The following is a 17,761-nucleotide window of genomic DNA, read 5'->3' as shown; positions in this document are numbered from 1 at the left end:
GCTATTTCCGGCTTCAACGGATTTCTGACGTGTTTCTTCTTTGCAGCGGCCTTCCCTGAGGTGCAGGAGGCGGCGTTAGCGGCTGTTGGCAGGGCGCGGGAGGAGCGCCGGCGGGCGCCGGGGAGCGAGCTCCGATTGCTTCACCATGGACGATTGTTGTCGTCCATGGCTGCCCGTGTGGAGCCAATCACCAAGCTTGGTTGGGAGCTGCGGAAGGCGGCGGAAGAGCTGATCCGGCTGCTATGGCCGATGGAGACGCTGCCACAAGATCTCTCCAACCTCATCGCCTGGCTGGACAGGGCTCCCGACCGCTTCCTGGACTGGAAGGAGTCGGCCGCGCGCGCCGGAGCTGATATGGCGCTGTCGTTTGTGCTTTCCTGGTATAACGAGGTTAGCCTCGACCAGTTGGAGTACCGGCGCGCCGACGTGGAGGACAAGCTCCCGGTGGAGAACAAAACCGCCCGGCTCGCCCGTGCCTGCGCCCGGCTTGCCGGCTTCCTCAGCCAGTGCGTACTTGTCGGCGATGGCCATCAAGGCGGCCATCGACTTGGGGTCGCTGCGGCGTAGCTTGTGCCACAACATGGTGTTGGGCCGGCAGCCTCCCATGAAGAAGCTGATGGCTTGGATCTCATGCACACCCTCGCAGGAGTTGCGCATTTGCACCGGCGCGTCGAGTATGCGCGGTCCGTCTCGTCCGGGCCCTGCTTGCACATCTCAAGCTGCCGGGGCGACCCGGCCGGCGATAGGTGCCGGTGAAGTTGCTGATGAAGGCCTCTTCGAAATCCAGCCAGCCGTTGATGCTGCCGGGCGGCGGGTTGTTGAGCCGAGTGCGGGCGGAGCCGACCAGCATCAGGGGGGAGTAGCGTACCGCCCAGCGCTTGTTGCCCCGGGCGATGCCCACTGCAGTGGAATAGTCCAGCAGCCAGTCCTCCGGTTTGGCGGTGCCGTCGTACTTGGGGGTGTCGCGCGGGAGCTGGAAGCCGTCGATCATGGGCTCGTTGGCGATGCGGGGCCCGAAGCACTTTGGGCCGGCTGGCCCCTCTTCTTCCGCGATGCGGGATTCGACCACCGGTCGAGGCGATCTCGGGCATCTGCCGGCTCGATGCGCGGGCCCAGCCGGGAACGTACAGGCTGGCGAGCGCCGCTGGCTTCTGGAGCCGGCCGGTGCGGGCGTCGAGGCTCGGAGTCTTGCTCCTGGTTCCGGCTTGGTGGGGCCCGGCTGCGGCTGCTGCCGCCGCCTGGCTGGCGGCTCGGCCGGCTTGAGCTCGCGTGCGTGGCGCGGGAGTCGTTGCGCCGGCTTGGCGCCGGGGAGATGGACTCGGCCGTGTCCTCGGCGTTGCTCGCGGCACCACGAGCGTGAGAAGCTCTAGGATCTTGGGCGTACCTAGGGTCCTTCGACTGCCGGTTGGCAGCCTTCACCAGCTCAGCCACCCGCTCGGTCTGGCGGCGTAACTCGTCGCCTTCAAGGCGGTGCAGCTCTTCTGCGGCGGCTTCGGCCGCGAGCATGTTCTTGTCGGGGGTGTTGTAGAAGGGCAGCTCCATTGACGGAGCCGGCGCGTCCGCGCCGTCGCGGTCGATCTCGGCGCCTAGGTCGCGGCCTCTGCGGCGGATCTGGCCGGCTCGGCTGGGGTTGTCGCCGCCTGGGTGAGGCCGTGGGCGCGGTTGTACTCGCGCTGGGTGATCTCCCACTGGCGCTTAGCAGCAGCCAGCTCCTCGGTCTGCTTGAGGAGGAGCACGCGGTGCGCCTCCAGGTCTGCCTCGACGGTGGCGGCGACGGCGCCGGCGACGGCGCCGGCACCGGTTGTGAGCGGAGTGCTCAGCTTTGCCCGGACTTCTTCCAGCCGGGATGGTGGTGGTGGCGGCTTTGCGCCTGATGCGGATGCGTGCCCGCCGACGTTGCGCTCCAAGTCGGGGCCGCGGATGCGCGTGGACTTGGTGGGCTGCTCGTCGCCGGCTGCCATGACCTCGTGCATGATGCAGGGGCTGGCGGCGGTGAGGCGGCGCCAGGCTCCGGGGGAGGGCTTGCGCAGCGCAGGATCTGGCACGGATAGCGCGGTGGTGCGACGGTGGCGACGTAGACGTCGAAGCCGCCGAAGCTGATGATGTCGCCGCCGACAAGAAATGGCCTGTCGGCGAAGCAGCCAGCGTTGTCGCTGATGCAGTTGAGGGAGCCGAATCTCCAGATCAAGCCTGAAGCGACCCGCTCGCCGGTGGTGATGGTGAGGCCCGTCCGGATGAAGACACCGGCCGCGGACGCTGAAGGCCCCACGGTGGGCGCCAAATGTCGTGGTATCGTCACGGCATATGCCATAGGGTGGCTAATCGAGGTGGTTCCTAGTGGACTCACGGCGGTATCCGGATGCGGGTATGGGCACGAGCGACACGGCGATGTACCCAGGTTCGAGGCCCTCCGATGGAGGTAACACCTCTACTCCTGCTATGTGTGTATATGATGATATCACAGTACAATGGTGCTCCTAGAGCTGTATCCGGCTGCTCCTGGGAGGCTAAGATAGACGAAGGTCTCTCTCACAGGGCAGCGCTAAGACTAGAATGAAGTAAGAATCATCGATCGTCCCCCGCACGAGGGGGGTAGCCCAGCTTATATAGGCGCTGGCACTTTACATAGAAGTCCCTATGGTCTATGCGGCCAGCTTGGCCGGCTCCGGCTTCCGCTCCTTCCCGAGGCGTTGACGTCACGGAGCCGTTGAGGCGTAGTGGCCTGTCCCGTCCGCTAGAGGAGGTCAGCGGCATGGCGAGGAGATGTCCCTGTCGCCATCATGCCGTGTAGCCGGTACGGGCCGTCGTAGGCGATGATGGCCTGTCCGCCGCGTGGCACTGTTGCTCTACAGTGCCCCATGCTTTACGGTAAGTGAGGTCAGCGTGGACCTTTGAACCGGACCACCTACCCAGTTCCTTCTCATGCAAGACTCGCCAGCCTCGAGTCGGTCCGAGGTATAGACCCCGAGTCGGATATGGCTTGTAGAAGCCGGCCTAGCCACAGCGCAAATGGCCGTAGCCGGGCCGACTAGGACTTAGAGCCAGCCGGCTTCCGAGGCAGCCGGCCACGGCTCCAGCCGGCTGCTCCTCAGCCGGCCTTTGCCGCGAGCCGGCCAACCTCTAGCCGGCTGCTCCGCGTCCATTGCCCTACCCGGGGTCTTCCCCCCGACAGTACCCGCTACCATTCATTGACAACAACAAACACCTCTTAAATTATTACTTTTATTCTGTTTATATGATTACAAAACTGAAAAAGCTCTAGCACATGATTTAATCCCTGCTTCCCTCTGCGAAGGGCCTGTCTTTTACTTTATGTTGAGTCAGTAAACCTATTTCCCTCCATCTCAAGCAAGCATTTGAGTTGTTGTGATCAAACTATTATATTTTGATTTGCTTCATCATGTCTTTTATTCTTCCTTGTTTAGTACAAGTTTTATCTGAATGAATATAGCTTTGAAAGTTATCAATGATCATTATGATTGAGTATGCAAGATGAGCCATATAAACTTTAACATGAGAGCGCTGCTCAATAGATAAGTATAATCGATTAACTGTTCTCTGACCAAGAACAAAGTTTGCCATCACCAATTATGATTTCTTATGCACCTTTATTTGTGATTACCTTATACTTGCTTCAAGTTGAGTTATATGAGGAAGTTGTTTACTAGAATGTCTTGTGTGAATGTATATGATGCTTCTTGTCCGTATTTGATTTATCGACTCTTCACTCCATAAACATGTGGTCCTATTTACCGAGTTCAGTTTCGCTTGGGGACAAGCGAGGTCTAAGCTTGGGGGAGTTGATACGTCCAATTTGCATCACTATTTTATATCATAATTTGCTGTTATTCATTGATATATTTCATATTTGGAGGTGATACTTATGTTATTTCATCTATTTTGCATGTTTCACGATTATTGGAGGATCGCGCACCGGAGCCAGGATTCTGCTGGAAAAAGCACCGTCAGAACGCAATATTTCGGAAGATCAACAGATGACAAAATTATACCAAAAATCCTATTTTTCCAGATGACGAAGGGAGCCAGAAGGGGGAGAAGAGGGGACCCGAGGTGGGCCCACCCCATAGGCCGGCGCGGCCCAAGGCCTGGCCGCGCCGCCCTGTGAGGAGGGGGGCCCACAGCCCCTCTCGCCTCCTTTTCTTCGCGTACTCCTTCGTCCCGAAAACCTAAGCTCGAGGGGTACGTCGCGAAGAGCCACAGCCGCCTCTGCGGGGCGGAGAACACCAGAGAGAAAGAGCTCTCCGGCAGGCTGAGATCTGCCGGGGAAATTCCCTCCCGGAGGGGGAAATCGACGCCATCGTCATCGCCATCGAGCTGGACATCATCTCCATCACCATCACCATCATCTTCATCATCATCACCGCCGTCTCCACCGCTGCACCTCGTCACCGCTGTAACAATTTGGGTTTGATCTTGATTGTTTGATAGGGGAAACTCTCCCGGTGTTGATTTCTACTTGTTATTGATGCTATTGAGTGAAACCGTTGAACCAAGGTTTATGTTCAGATTGTTATTCATTATCATATCACCTCTGATCATGTTCCATATGATGTCTCGTGAGTAGTTCGTTTAGTTCTTGAGGACATGGGTGAAGTCTAAATGTTAGTAGTGAAGTATGGTTGAGTAATATTCAATGTTATGATATTTAAGTTGTGGTGTTATTCTTCTAGTGGTGTCGTGTGAACGTCGACTACACGACACTTCACCTTTATGGGCCTAGGGGAATGCATCTTGTACTCGTTTGCCAATTGCGGGGTTGCCGGAGTGACGAAACCTCGAGCCCCCGTTGGTATATCGATGCGGGAGGGATCGCGAGGATCTCGAGTTTAAGGCTGTGGTTAGATTTATCTTAATTACTTTCTTGTAGTTGCGGATGCTTGCAAGGGGTATAATCACAAGTATGTATTAGTCCTAGGAAGGGCAGTACATTAGCATAGGTTCACCCACACAACACTTATCAAAACAATGAAGATTAATTAGCCGTATGTAGCGAAAGCACTAGACTAAAATCCCGTGTGTCCTCGAGAACGTTTGGTCATTATAAGTAAAAAAACCGGCTTGTCCTTTGTGCTAAAAAGGATTGGGCCACTCGCTGCAATTGTTACTCTCGCACTTTACTTACTCGTACTTTATTCATCTGTTACATCAAAACCCCTCGAATACTTGTCTCGTGAGCATTTACGGTGAATCCTTCATCGAAACTGCTTGTCAACACCTTCTGCTCCTCGTTGGGATCGACATTCTTACTTATCGAAGATACTTGCGATACACCCCCTATACTTCTGGGTCATCAAGACTATTTTCCGGCGCCGTTGCCGGGGAGTGAAGCGCTATTGGTAAGTGGAATTGGTAAGGGAAATTTCTACTCGTTTGTGCTGATTTTATTTACTGCTCGCTGCTATAACTCATTATGGAGAGATCTTCTCTTGAGTGTTTATTTGGGAAATCTACTACTACCGCAAAGGTAGTGGATGAGGCGCCGAGTAAGGAAGAAATACCATACAAAATACCTATGAAAATTATTGAACGTGTAGTGGGTAACCGTTATACAGGGGATGGAACTGTCCACCCTGGAGATCATTTACTGTTCTTACATGAATTATGCGGTTTATTCAAGTGTGCAGGAACAAATAACGAGGCAGAATACGAGGCGTTGTTGCACGGAATGAAGATGGCAAAGGCATGTGGGGCAACTCGCCTGGAAATTTATGGAGACTCAAACCTGGTGGTACAGCAGTCGATGAACCTATGTGACGCAGTCAGTGACAACATGATCGCCTACCGACAATTGTACCAGAATATGGAAGCCAAATTTGAAGGGTGCGAACTTAAACATATCGGCAGAGCCAGCAATGAGGAGGCCGATTCTCTGGCGAACATCGGGTCCATGTGTTCCCCCATTCCAGATGGAGTGTTCTATGAAGTGATCACCCAGCGATCGATAAAGGAGAAAGCGTCGGCACCTCCAAAACCATCGACTGACGAATCGGAGGCGAGCCCACAACAAACTGCCGAAGAATCTCCACCCCCACTCGCAGAACAGGTCCTCCTTCTTGAGCCCCTTTGGACCAAACCATTTCTAGAGTACTGAGAAACAGGAGCTGCCGGAGGATCCGGTAGAAGCAAGACGAATCGTCAGACGGTCAAAAGCCTTCACTGTGGTGAATGGTGAACTCTACAAGTGTAACATTTCTGGTATTTTCCAAAGATGTATTGCCATCGACGATGGTGATGGCGTGTAAGACACACGTCCGTTGGGAACCCCAAGAGGAAGGTGTGATGCGTACAGCAGCAAGTTTTCCCTCAGTAAGAAACCAAGGTTATCGAACCAGTAGGAGTCAAGGAACACGTGAAGGTAGTTGGTGGCGGAGTGTAGTGCGGCGCAACACCAGGGATTCCGGCGCCAACGTGGAACCTGCACAACACAATCAAAGTACTTTGCCCCAACGTAACAGTGAGGTTGTCAATCTCACCGGCTTGCTGTAAACAAAGGATTAGATGTATAGTGTGGAAGATGATGTTTGTTTGCGAAACAGTAAAGAACAAGTATTGCAGTAGATTGTATTTCAGATGTAAAGAATGGACCGGGGTCCACAGTTCACTAGTGGTGTCTCTCCCATAAGATAAATAGCTTGTTGGGTGAACAAATTACAGTTGGACAATTGACAAATAAAGAAGGCATAACAATGCACATACATATATCATGATGAGTACTATGATATTTAATCAGGGCATTACGACAAAGTACATAGACCGCTATCCAGCATGCATCTATGCCTAAAAAGTCCACCTTCGAGGTTATCATCCGAACCCCTTCCAGTATTAAGTTGCAAACAACGGACAATTGCATTAAGTATGGTGCGTAATGTAATCAACACAAATATCCTTAGACAAAGCATCGATGTTTTATCCCTAGTGGCAACAAGCACATCCACAACCTTAGAACTTTACGTCACTCGTCCCGCATTCAATGGAGGCATGAACCCACTATCGAGCATAAATACTCCCTCTTGGAGTCACAAGTATCAACTTGGCCGAGCCTCTACTAGCAACGGAGAGCATGCAAGAACATAAACAACATATATGATAGATTGATAATCAACTTGACATAGTATTCAATATTCATCGGATCCCAACAAACACAACATGTAGGATTACAAATAGATGATCTTGATCATGATAGGCAGCTCACAAGATCTAACATGATAGCACAATGAGGAGAAGACAACCATCTAGCTACTGCTATGGACCCATAGTCCGAGGGTGAACTACTCACACATCGATCCGGAGGCGATCATGGCGATGAAGAGCCCTCCGGGAGATGATTCCCCTCTCCGGAAGGGTGCCGGAGGTGATCTCCTGAATCCCCCGAGATGGGATTGGCGGCGGCGGCGTCTCTGGAAGGTTTTCCGTATCGTGGATCTCGGTACTGGGGTATTCGCGACGAAGGCTTTAAGTAGGCGGAAGGGCGGAGTCGGAGGGCTGACAGGGGCCCCACACGCTAGGGTGGCGCGGGCCCCCCTTAGGCTGCACGGCCCTAGTGTGGCGGCGCCTCGTCGCCCCACTTCGTTTCTCCCTCGGTCTTCTGGAAGCTTCGTGGAAAAATAAGACCATGGGCGTTGATTTCGTCCAATTCCGAGAATATTTCCTTTGTAGGATTTCGAAACCAAAAACAGCGAGAAAACAAAGAATCGGCTCTTCGGCATCTCGTCAATAAGTTAGTGCCGGAAAATGCATAATAATGACATATAATGTGTATAAAACATGTGAGTATCATCATAAAAGTAGCATGGAACATAAGAAATTATAGATACGTTTGAGATGTATCAAGCATCCCCAAGCTTAGTTCCTTCTCGCCCTCGAGTAGGTAAACGATAACAAAGATAATTTCTGAAGTGACATGCTATCATAATCTTGATCAATACTATTGTAAAGCATATGAGATGAATGCAGCGATTCGAAGCAATGGTGAAGACAATGAGTAAACAAATGAATCATATAGCAAAGACTTTTCATGAATAATACTTTCAAGACAAGCATCAATAAGACTTACATAAGAGTTACTCATAAAGCAATAAATTCTTAGTAAAGGCATTGAAGCAACACAAAAGAAGATATAAGTTTCAGCGGTTGCTTTCAACTTCAACATGTATATCTCATGGATAATTGTCAACACAAAGTAATATAACAAGTGCAATAGGTAAACATGTAAGAATCAATGCACACAGTTGATACAAGTGTTTGCTTCTAAGATAGAAGGAATAGGTAAACTGACTCAACAATAAAGTAGAAGAATGGCCCTTCGCGGAGGGAAGCATGGATTACTATATTTGTGCTAGAGCTTTTCATTTTGAAAACAAGAACCAATTTTGTCAACGGTAGTAATAAATCATAAGTGTTATGTATAAGATATCCTATAAGTTGCAAGCCTCATGCATAGTATACCAATAGTGCTCGCACCTTGTCCTAATTAGCTTGGATTAACATGGATTATCATTGCATAGCATATGTTTCAACCAAGTGTCACAAAGGGTACCTCTATGCCGCCCGTACAAAGGTATAAGGAGAAAGCTCGCATTGGATTTCTCGCTTTTGATTATTCTCAACTTAGACATCCATACCGGGACAACATAGACAACAGATAATGGACTCCTCTTTAATGCATAAGCATTCAACAACAGATAAAATTCTCATAAGAGATTGAGGATTAATTGTTCAAACTGAAACTTCCACCATGGATCATGGTTTTAGTTAGCGGCCCAATGTTCTTCTCTAACAATATGCATACTCAAACCATATGATCATGAAAATCTCCCTTACTTCAGACAAGACGAACATGCATAGCAACTCACATGATATTCAACAAAGGTGTAATAGTTGATGGCGTCCCCAGAAACATGGTTACCGCTCAACAAGCAACTTATTAAGAAATAGGATACATAAGTATATATTCTTCACCACAATCGTTTTTAAGGCTATTTTCCCATGAGCTATATATTGCAAAGACAAAGGATAGAATTTTTAAAGGTAGCACTCAAGTAATTTAGTTTGGAATGGCAGAGAAATACCATGTAGTAGGTAGGTATGGTGGACACAAATGGCATAGTTTTTGGCTCAAGGATTTGGATGCACGAGAAGAATTCCTCTCAATACAAGGCTAGGCTAGCAAGGTTGTTTGAAGCAAACTCAAGTATAAAACGGTACAGCAAAACTCACATATGAACATATTGCAAGCATTATAAGACTTTACATCGTCTCCTTGTTGTTCAAACACCTTAACCAGAAAATATCTAGACTCTAGAGATCAATCATGCAAACCAAATTTTAACAAGCTCTATGTAGTTCTTCATTAATAGGTACAAAGTACATGATGCAAGAGCTTAAACATGATCTATATGAGCACAACAATTGCCAAGTATCAAATTATTCAAGAAATTATACCATTTACCACATGCGGCATTTTCCGTTTCCAACCATATAACAATGAACGAAGTAGTTCAACCTTCGCCATGAACATTAAGAATAAAGCTAAGAACATATGTGTTCATACGAAACAGCGGAGCGTGTCTCTCTCCCAAACAAAGAATGCTAGGATCCGATTTATTCAAACAAGAACGAAAATAAAAGCAAACAGACGCTCCAAGTAAAGCACATAAGATGTGACGGAATAAAAATATAATTTCACTAGAGGTGACCTGATAAGTTGTCGATGGAGAAGGGATGCCTTGGGCATCCCCAAGCTTAGATGCTTGAGTCTTCTTAAAATATGCAGGGATGAACCACGGGGGCATCCCCAAGCTTAGACTTTTCACTCTTCTTGATCATATTGTATCATCCTCCTCTCTTGACCCTTGAAAACTTCCTCCACACCAAACTCGAAACAATCTCATTAGAGGGTTAGTGCATAATTGAAAATTCATATATTCAGAGGTGACATAATCATTCTTAACACTTCTGGACATTGCACAAAGCTACTGAAAGTTAATGGAACAAAGAAATCCATCAAACATAGCAAAACAGGCAATGCGAAATAAAAGGCAGAATCTGTCAAAACAGAACAGTCCGTAAAGACGAATTTTTTAGAGGCACTGGACTTGCCCAGATGAAAATGCCCAAATTTAATGAAAGCTGCGTACATATCTGAGGATCGCGCACGTAAATTGGAAGATTTTTCTAAATTTTCTACAGCAGGGGCGGCTCAATTTCGTGACAGCAAAAAATCTGTTCCTGCGCAGTAATCCAAATCTAGTATTGACTTTTCTATCAAAGACTTTACTTGGCACAACAATGCAATAAAATAAAGATAAGGAGAGGTTGCTACAGTAGTAACAACTTCCAAGACTCAAATATAAAATAAAGTGCAGAAGTAAAATAATGGGTTGTCTCCCATAAGCGCTTTTCTTTAACGCCTTTCAGCTAGGCGCAGAAAGTGTGTATCAAGTATTGTCGAGAGACGAAGCATCAACATCATAATTTGTTCTAATAATAGAATCATAAGGTAACTTCATTCTCTTTCTAGGGAAGTGTTCCATACCTTTCTTAAGAGGAAATTGATATTTAATATTACCTTCCTTCATATCAATGGTAGCACCAACAGTTTGAAGAAAAGGTCTTCCCAATATAATGGGACAAGATGCATTGCATTCAATATCCAAGACAACAAAATCAACGGGGACAAGGTTATTGTTAACCATAATGCGAACATTATCAATCCTCCCCAAAGGTTTCTTTATAGCATTATCAGCAAGATTAACATCCAAATAACAATTTTTCAATGGTGGCAAGTCAAGCATATCATAGATTTTCTTAGGCATAACAGAAATACTTGCACCAAGATCACATAAAGAATTACAATCAAAATCATTGACCCTCATCTTAATGATGGGCTCCCAACCATCTTCTAACTTCCTAGGAATAGAAGTTTCAAGTTTTAGTTTCTCTTCTCTAGCTTTTATGAGAGCATTTGTAATATGTTTTGTAAAGGCCAAATTTATAGCACTAGCATTGGGACTTTTAGCAAGTTTTTGTAAGAACTTTATAACTTCAGAGATGTGACAATCATCAAAATCTAAACCATTATGATCTACAGCAATGGGATCATTGTCCCCAATATTTTGAAAAATTTCAGCAGTTTTGTCACAAACAGTTTCAGCAGTTTCAGGCAATTTTGCACGCTTTGCACTAGGAGTAGAAACATTGCCAACACCAATTATGTTACCATTGATAGTAGGAGGTGTAGCAACATGTGAAGCATTATCATTACTAGTGGTGGTAATAGTCCAAACTTTAGCTACATTATTCTCTTTAGCAAGTTTTTTCGTTTTCTTCTCTTTCCCACCTAGCATGCAATTCAGCCATCAATCTAATATTCTCATTAATTCGAACTTGGATGGCGTTTGCTGTAGTAACAATTTTATTATCATTATCCTTATTAGGCATAACTTTCAATTTAAAAGATCAACATCAGAGGCAAGTCTATCAACCTTAGAAGCAAGAATATCAATTTTATCAAGCTTTTCCTCAACAGATTTGTTAAAAGTAGTTTGTGTACTAATAAATTCTTTAAGCATGGCTTCAAGACCAGGGGGTACACTCCTATTATTGTTGTAAGAATTCCCATAAGAATTACCATAACTATTACCATTAGCAGAAGGATATGGCCTATAGTTGTTACCGAATTATTCCTATAAGCATTATTGTTGAAATTATTATTTTTAATGAAGTTCACATCAACATGTTCTTCTTGGGCAACCAATGAAGCTAAAGGAACATTATTAGGATCAACATTAGATCTACCATTCACAAGCGTAGACATAATAGCATCAATCTTATCACTCAAGGAGGAGGTTTGTTCAACAAAATTTACCTTCTTACCTTGTGGAGCTCTTTCCGTGTGCCATTCAGAGTAATTTATCATCATATCATCAAGAAGCTTTGTTGCCGCCCCCAAAGTAATGGACATAAAGGTACCTCCAGCAGCTGAATCCAATAGGTTCCGCGAAGAAAAATTCAATCCTGCATAGAAGGTTTGGATGATCATCCAAGTAGTTAGTCCATGGGTAGGGCAATTCTTCACCAAAGATTTCATTCTCTCCCATGCTTGAGCAACATGTTCATTATCTAATTGCTTAAAATTCATTATGCTGCTTCTCAAAGATATAATTTTAGCGGGAGGATAATATCTACCAATAAAAGCATCTTTACATTGAGTCCATGAATCAAGACTATTTCTAGGCAAAGATAGCAACCAATCTTTAGCTCTTCCTCTTAAGGAGAAAGGAAAAAATTTAATTTTATAATGTCACCATCTACATCCTTATACTTTTGCATTTCACATAGTTCAACAAAATTATTAAGATGTGCAGCAGCATCATCAGAACTAACACCAGAAAATTGCTCTCTCATAACAAGATTTAGTAAAGCGAGGTTTAATTTCAAAGAATTCTGCTGCAGTAGCGAGTGTGGAGCAATAGGTGTGCATAAGAAATCATTATTATTTGTGCTAGTGAAGTCACACAACTTAGTATTTTCAGGAGTATTCATTTTAGCAGTAGTAAATAAAGCAAACTAAATAAAGTAAATGCAAGTAACTAATTTTTTTGTGTTTTTAATATAGAGAACAAAACAGTAAATAAAGTAAAACTAGCAACTAATTTTTTTGTATTTTTGATATAGAGAGCAAACAAAGCAGTAAATAAAATAAAGCAAAGCAAGACAAAAACAAAGTAAAGAGATTGGATGTGGGAGACTCCCCTTGCAGCGTGTCTTGATCTCCCCGGCAACGGCGCCGAGAAAAATGCTTGATGGTGTGTAAGACACACGTCCGTTGGGAACCCCAAGAGGAAGGTGTGATGCGTACAGCAGCAAGTTTTCCCTCGATAAGAAACCAAGGTTATCGAACCGGTAGGAGTCAAGGAACACGTGAAGGTTGTTGGTGGCGGAGTGTAGTGCGGCGCAACACCAGGATTCCGGCGCCAACGTGGAACCTCGCACAACACAATCAAAGTACTTTACCCCAACGTAACGGTGAGGTTGTCAATCTCACCGGCTTGCTGTAAACAAAGGATTAGATGTATAGTGTGGAAGATGATGTTTGTTTGCGAAGAACGAGTAAAGAACAAGTATTGCGATGAGATTGTATTTCGGATGTAAAGAATGGACCGGGGTCCACAGATTCACTAGTGGTGTCTCTCCCATAAGATAAATAGCATGTTGGGTGAACAAATTGCGGTTGGGCAATTGACAAATAAAGAAGGCATAACAATGCACATACATATATCATGATGAGTACTATGAGATTTAATCGGGGCATTACGACAAAGTACATAGACCGCTATCCAGCATGCATCTATGCCTAAAAAGTCCACCTTCGAGGTTATCATCCGAACCCCTTCCAGTATTAAGTTGCAAACAACATACAATTGCATTAAGTATGGTGCGTAATGTAATCAACACAAATATCCTTAGACAAAGCATCGATGTTTTATACCTAGTGGCAACAACACATCAACAACCTTAGAACTTTCTCGTCATCGTCCCGTATTCAATGGAGGCATGAACCCACTATCGAGCATAAATACTCCCTCTTGGATTCACAAGTATCAACTTGGCCAGAGCCTCTACTAGCAACGGAGAGCATGCAAGAACATAAACAACATATATGATAGATTAATAATCAACTTGACATAGTATTCAATATTCATCGGATCCCAACAAACACAACATGTAGCATTACAAATAGATGATCTTGATCATGATAGGCAGCTCACAAGATCTAACATGATAGCACAATGAGGAGAAGACAACCATCTAGCTACTGCTATGAACCCATAGTCCAGGGGTGAACTACTCACACATCGATCCGGAGGCGATCATGGCGATGAAGACCCCTCCGGGAGATGATTCCCCTCTCCGGAAGGCTGCCGGAGGCGATCTCCTGAATCCCCCGAGATGGGATTGGCGGCGGCGTCTCTGGAAGGTTTTCCGTATCGTGGCTCTCGGTACTGGGGTATTCGCGACGAAGGCTTTAAGTAGGCGGAAGGGCGGAGTCGGAGGGCTGACAGGGGCCCCACACGCTAGGGCGGCGCGGGCCCCCCTTAGGCCGCGCGGCCCTAGTGTGGCGGCGCCTCGTCGCCCCACTTCGTTTCTCCCTCGGTATTCTGGAAGCTTCGTGGAAAAATAAGACCCTGGGCGTTGATTTCGTCCAATTCCGAGAATATTTCCTTTGTAGGATTTCTGAAACCAAAAACAGCAGAAAACAGACAAGCGGCTCTTCGGCATCTCGTCAATAGGTTAGTGTCGGAAAATGCATAATAATGACATATAATGTGTATAAAACATGTGAGTATCATCATAAAAGTAGCATGGAACATAAGAAATTATAGATACATTTGAGACGTATCAGATGGAAAAGCGCTGTTGCGTGAGATACACGAAGGAATTTACGGGCACCACGCAGGAAGCAGGGCCCTTGTGGCGAAAGCCTTCAGGGCAGGATTTTACTAGCCAACAGCGGCATCAGATGCTCGAGATCTGGTCATGAAGTGCGACCCCTGTCAGCGTTTCTCACCAAAACCACACGCCCTTGCGACAGATCTGATGACAATACCTCTGGCGTGGCCCCTTCGCCTAATGGGGACTCGACCAAGTTGGACCACTGCCAAGGTCGTCGCCTGGAGGACACACGTACTTACTGGTCGCAGTCGACAAATTCACCAAGTGGATCGAGGCAGTACCCGTTCGAAACCAGAAAGCCGAAACAGCAGTTCAGTTCTTCAGGGGAATAACCTGTCGATTTGGTATGCCGCATAGTATCGTCACAGACAACGGATCTAACTTCGACTCCAAAGAGTTTCGGAAATTTTGTGACGACGGAGGAATCAAACTGAAATTTGCATCAGTGGCACACCCACAGACTAACGGCCAGGTGGAAAGGATCAACGGTCTCATAGGGGATGGCCTCAAGAAACGCCTTACGGGTGCGGCTGGAGCCTGGGTCGAAGAGTTGCCATCTGTACTTTGGAGTCTGCGTACTACACCTAACAGGTCGACCCAATACACCCCGTTCTTCTTGGTACATGGAGCCGAAGTAGTTCTGCCAGCCGACGTTCGGTTCGAAGCTCCTCGGGTGACAGCATACACAGAATCCTCCTCCAACATCGCGCTACAGGACGTTGTGGACCTCCTTGACGAAGCTCGTATTGCTTTGGCAAGAACGACGGTATACCAACAGGCGTTGAGAAACTACCACAGCCGATGAATACGCAGTCGAAGATTTAATGTTGGAGATATGGTACTACGACTAAAGCAAGAGAGACCCTTGAAACTCGAATCTCCATGGGAAGGACCATACATCATCACTAAAGTGATACCAGGAGGAGCATATCGGCTCAAAAACCCTACTTCGGGAAAAGACGTTGAGAATCCATGGAACATCGCATAGTTGCGACGGTTCTAGGATACAATTGTTTCTTATTTACTTAACAGCCTTTAAGGCCGCTCTTGCATTATGAATAAAATTCTAATCAGACTTTCCACCTTTCTTCTTGATCCAGGCCTCATCATCCGAACAAATCGTTCGGGGCCCCTGTCGTTGGCTCTTACTCCCATCGGGAGCGCAGGCCGAAAACACGCTCGCACAGTGCCATTAACTAAATACTCTCAGCGGGAGCTAAGGTTAATGACACACAAAACAACCAATCCAAGCCTCGAGAAAATACGCGAGTGCTGCAGTCGATGGTTACACTATCACAAAATAAGGCTCAAACCGGTGCACCGCGTGACGAAGCCTAGCGTTTAATTCCCTTGATTAAGTCAACGGGTATCGCTCCTACAAAACTTACATATCGACTTCGCAATAAATTTGAAAATTACAACGAAGTCGTCGGGAGAGCAGGTTGAATTGATCACCCAGCCGCCCTCGACATTAAAATCATCAATCGAATTAACAAATTCGCCAGAACTACATGATGTGCAAAAGCACGCGTAGAATCTACACAAAACAATCTTATGCAGGTACAAGGTTATTACATTCACGACGGGGCTCCCTGGTTCCTTTGGGCCCTCAGATCTCTCTCAACACCTGTCTCCATCCGCGAGATGATGGTATATGCAGGACCTCTAGCGATATCATAATATTGATCCAAACTTCTCTCGGTGTTTGCTATGGCCTTCAAGTCTAAAGATGGATGACATGCCAATACTGAAGCAAAGGCAAGTTCAGCACCAGCCAGGAGTTCTTTCCGTACCAGCAGTCGAATCCTCTCAGGAGATTTGAATCGGGTAAACAAAGCAGACAGAGTTTCAGGTGCTTAATCCAGAGGGAATAAAGTCTTCCAAACCATCGTGAGATGAGCGTGGAATTTATCAAAGTAGTAGTGCACCTTCTCTGCCCGATGCTCAAACTTCGCCACGATAACACCCTTCGGACGATGCAACCATAAATCGTGTTTCGGGTGAGCAACGTCAGTCATCGCTTCGACCTTTTCATGGATCTTCCTGTTCTCCTCAGATTTATCTAAAGATACGACTGTAAAGGGACAAATATCAGTTAAGGGAACATCCAAGCTTCGTCAGAAATCAAAATATGGGTTAACACTTACAGCCCAAACTTTTGGTAGCAATGTGAAGACGATCGAGAGCATGTTGTTCAATAGCAGTTGCTATCTCACTCTTCTTCTTCACCAACGCTGCCATCGCGTGAAGGAGGCAATATCTTTGCTCAAACGAGACACTTGGTCACGTAAACGACGAACAAGGCCAGACTCATCGCTAGCCGAAGGATTTGGAAAAGGTTCGGCACGGGAAGAAGATGAAGGAATCTGCAGTGCAACTTTCAATTCAGAACAACACTAACATAAATCTCCCATCGGGAGCACTGGAGTGTATATGTTACATTCAAAAGATTGTTCGAACTAGTTACAGAGTCAAAATAAAAACAGGATCAAGTCAAATTGCATCATGTCTTAATTACAATTAATGGAGCAAGCATTCAAGGAAGTGCCGATGATGAGCCAGGGGCAGCTTCAGGTGCAGACTTGGTCTTTGCTTCATCAACCAACTTGAGGAGCTGATTGGCACATGTTACTGCCGATCGTTTGAAGGGTTCAAGGTCGACTAGATGATTGTCTTCATCCACAGGCAATGCCTTAGACAACTTCTCTAAGTCAGACCCCAACCCATGGCCCATCAGCAGTTGGAAAGTAAGAACCGCCCCAAACAAGTGGGAACGGCGTTTCAATACCTCTACAGGCTCAGAAGAATCGATGAGGAAAGCATCAACCATCTCGCCAAGAGTCTTGTCCTGCTTCACCTTCGGGAAGATCATCGAGTATAGCCTCGACAATGCTCCTTTAGTCTTCTGAAGAAGTCCAAGAACTTGGACGTTGGACTCAGCGGCGAGAGAAAGGGCATCAGATGTAGAGTCCTCCCGAAGCATGCGCGCCCGAGTGATGGTTATATCAGCAGCCTCTGAAAGAGGACAAATCAGCAACCAGAAAGGAAATGCAAAAAGAGGAGCTACGTGCCAAGAACTTTACCCAATAAATTCGTGATGGATTCACAAAGGACGCCTTCCTTCTTGTCAGCTGCGGCTGCAGCTTCGCGCCTGGCGTCTTGTTCATCCTTCATCCGTCGCTTCAGCTTCTTCAACTCCTCCTTCAGCAAGATATTTTCGTTTTTGGCGTCGGTGGCAAGCCTGTTGGCCTCCAGCACCTGATCAGCCGAAGTTTTGATGGTCTTC

This window comes from Lolium rigidum, chromosome 2, assembly GCF_022539505.1.
Source record: "Lolium rigidum isolate FL_2022 chromosome 2, APGP_CSIRO_Lrig_0.1, whole genome shotgun sequence".
Taxonomy (NCBI): domain Eukaryota; kingdom Viridiplantae; phylum Streptophyta; class Magnoliopsida; order Poales; family Poaceae; genus Lolium; species Lolium rigidum.
This window is presented reverse-complemented; position numbering follows the sequence as displayed.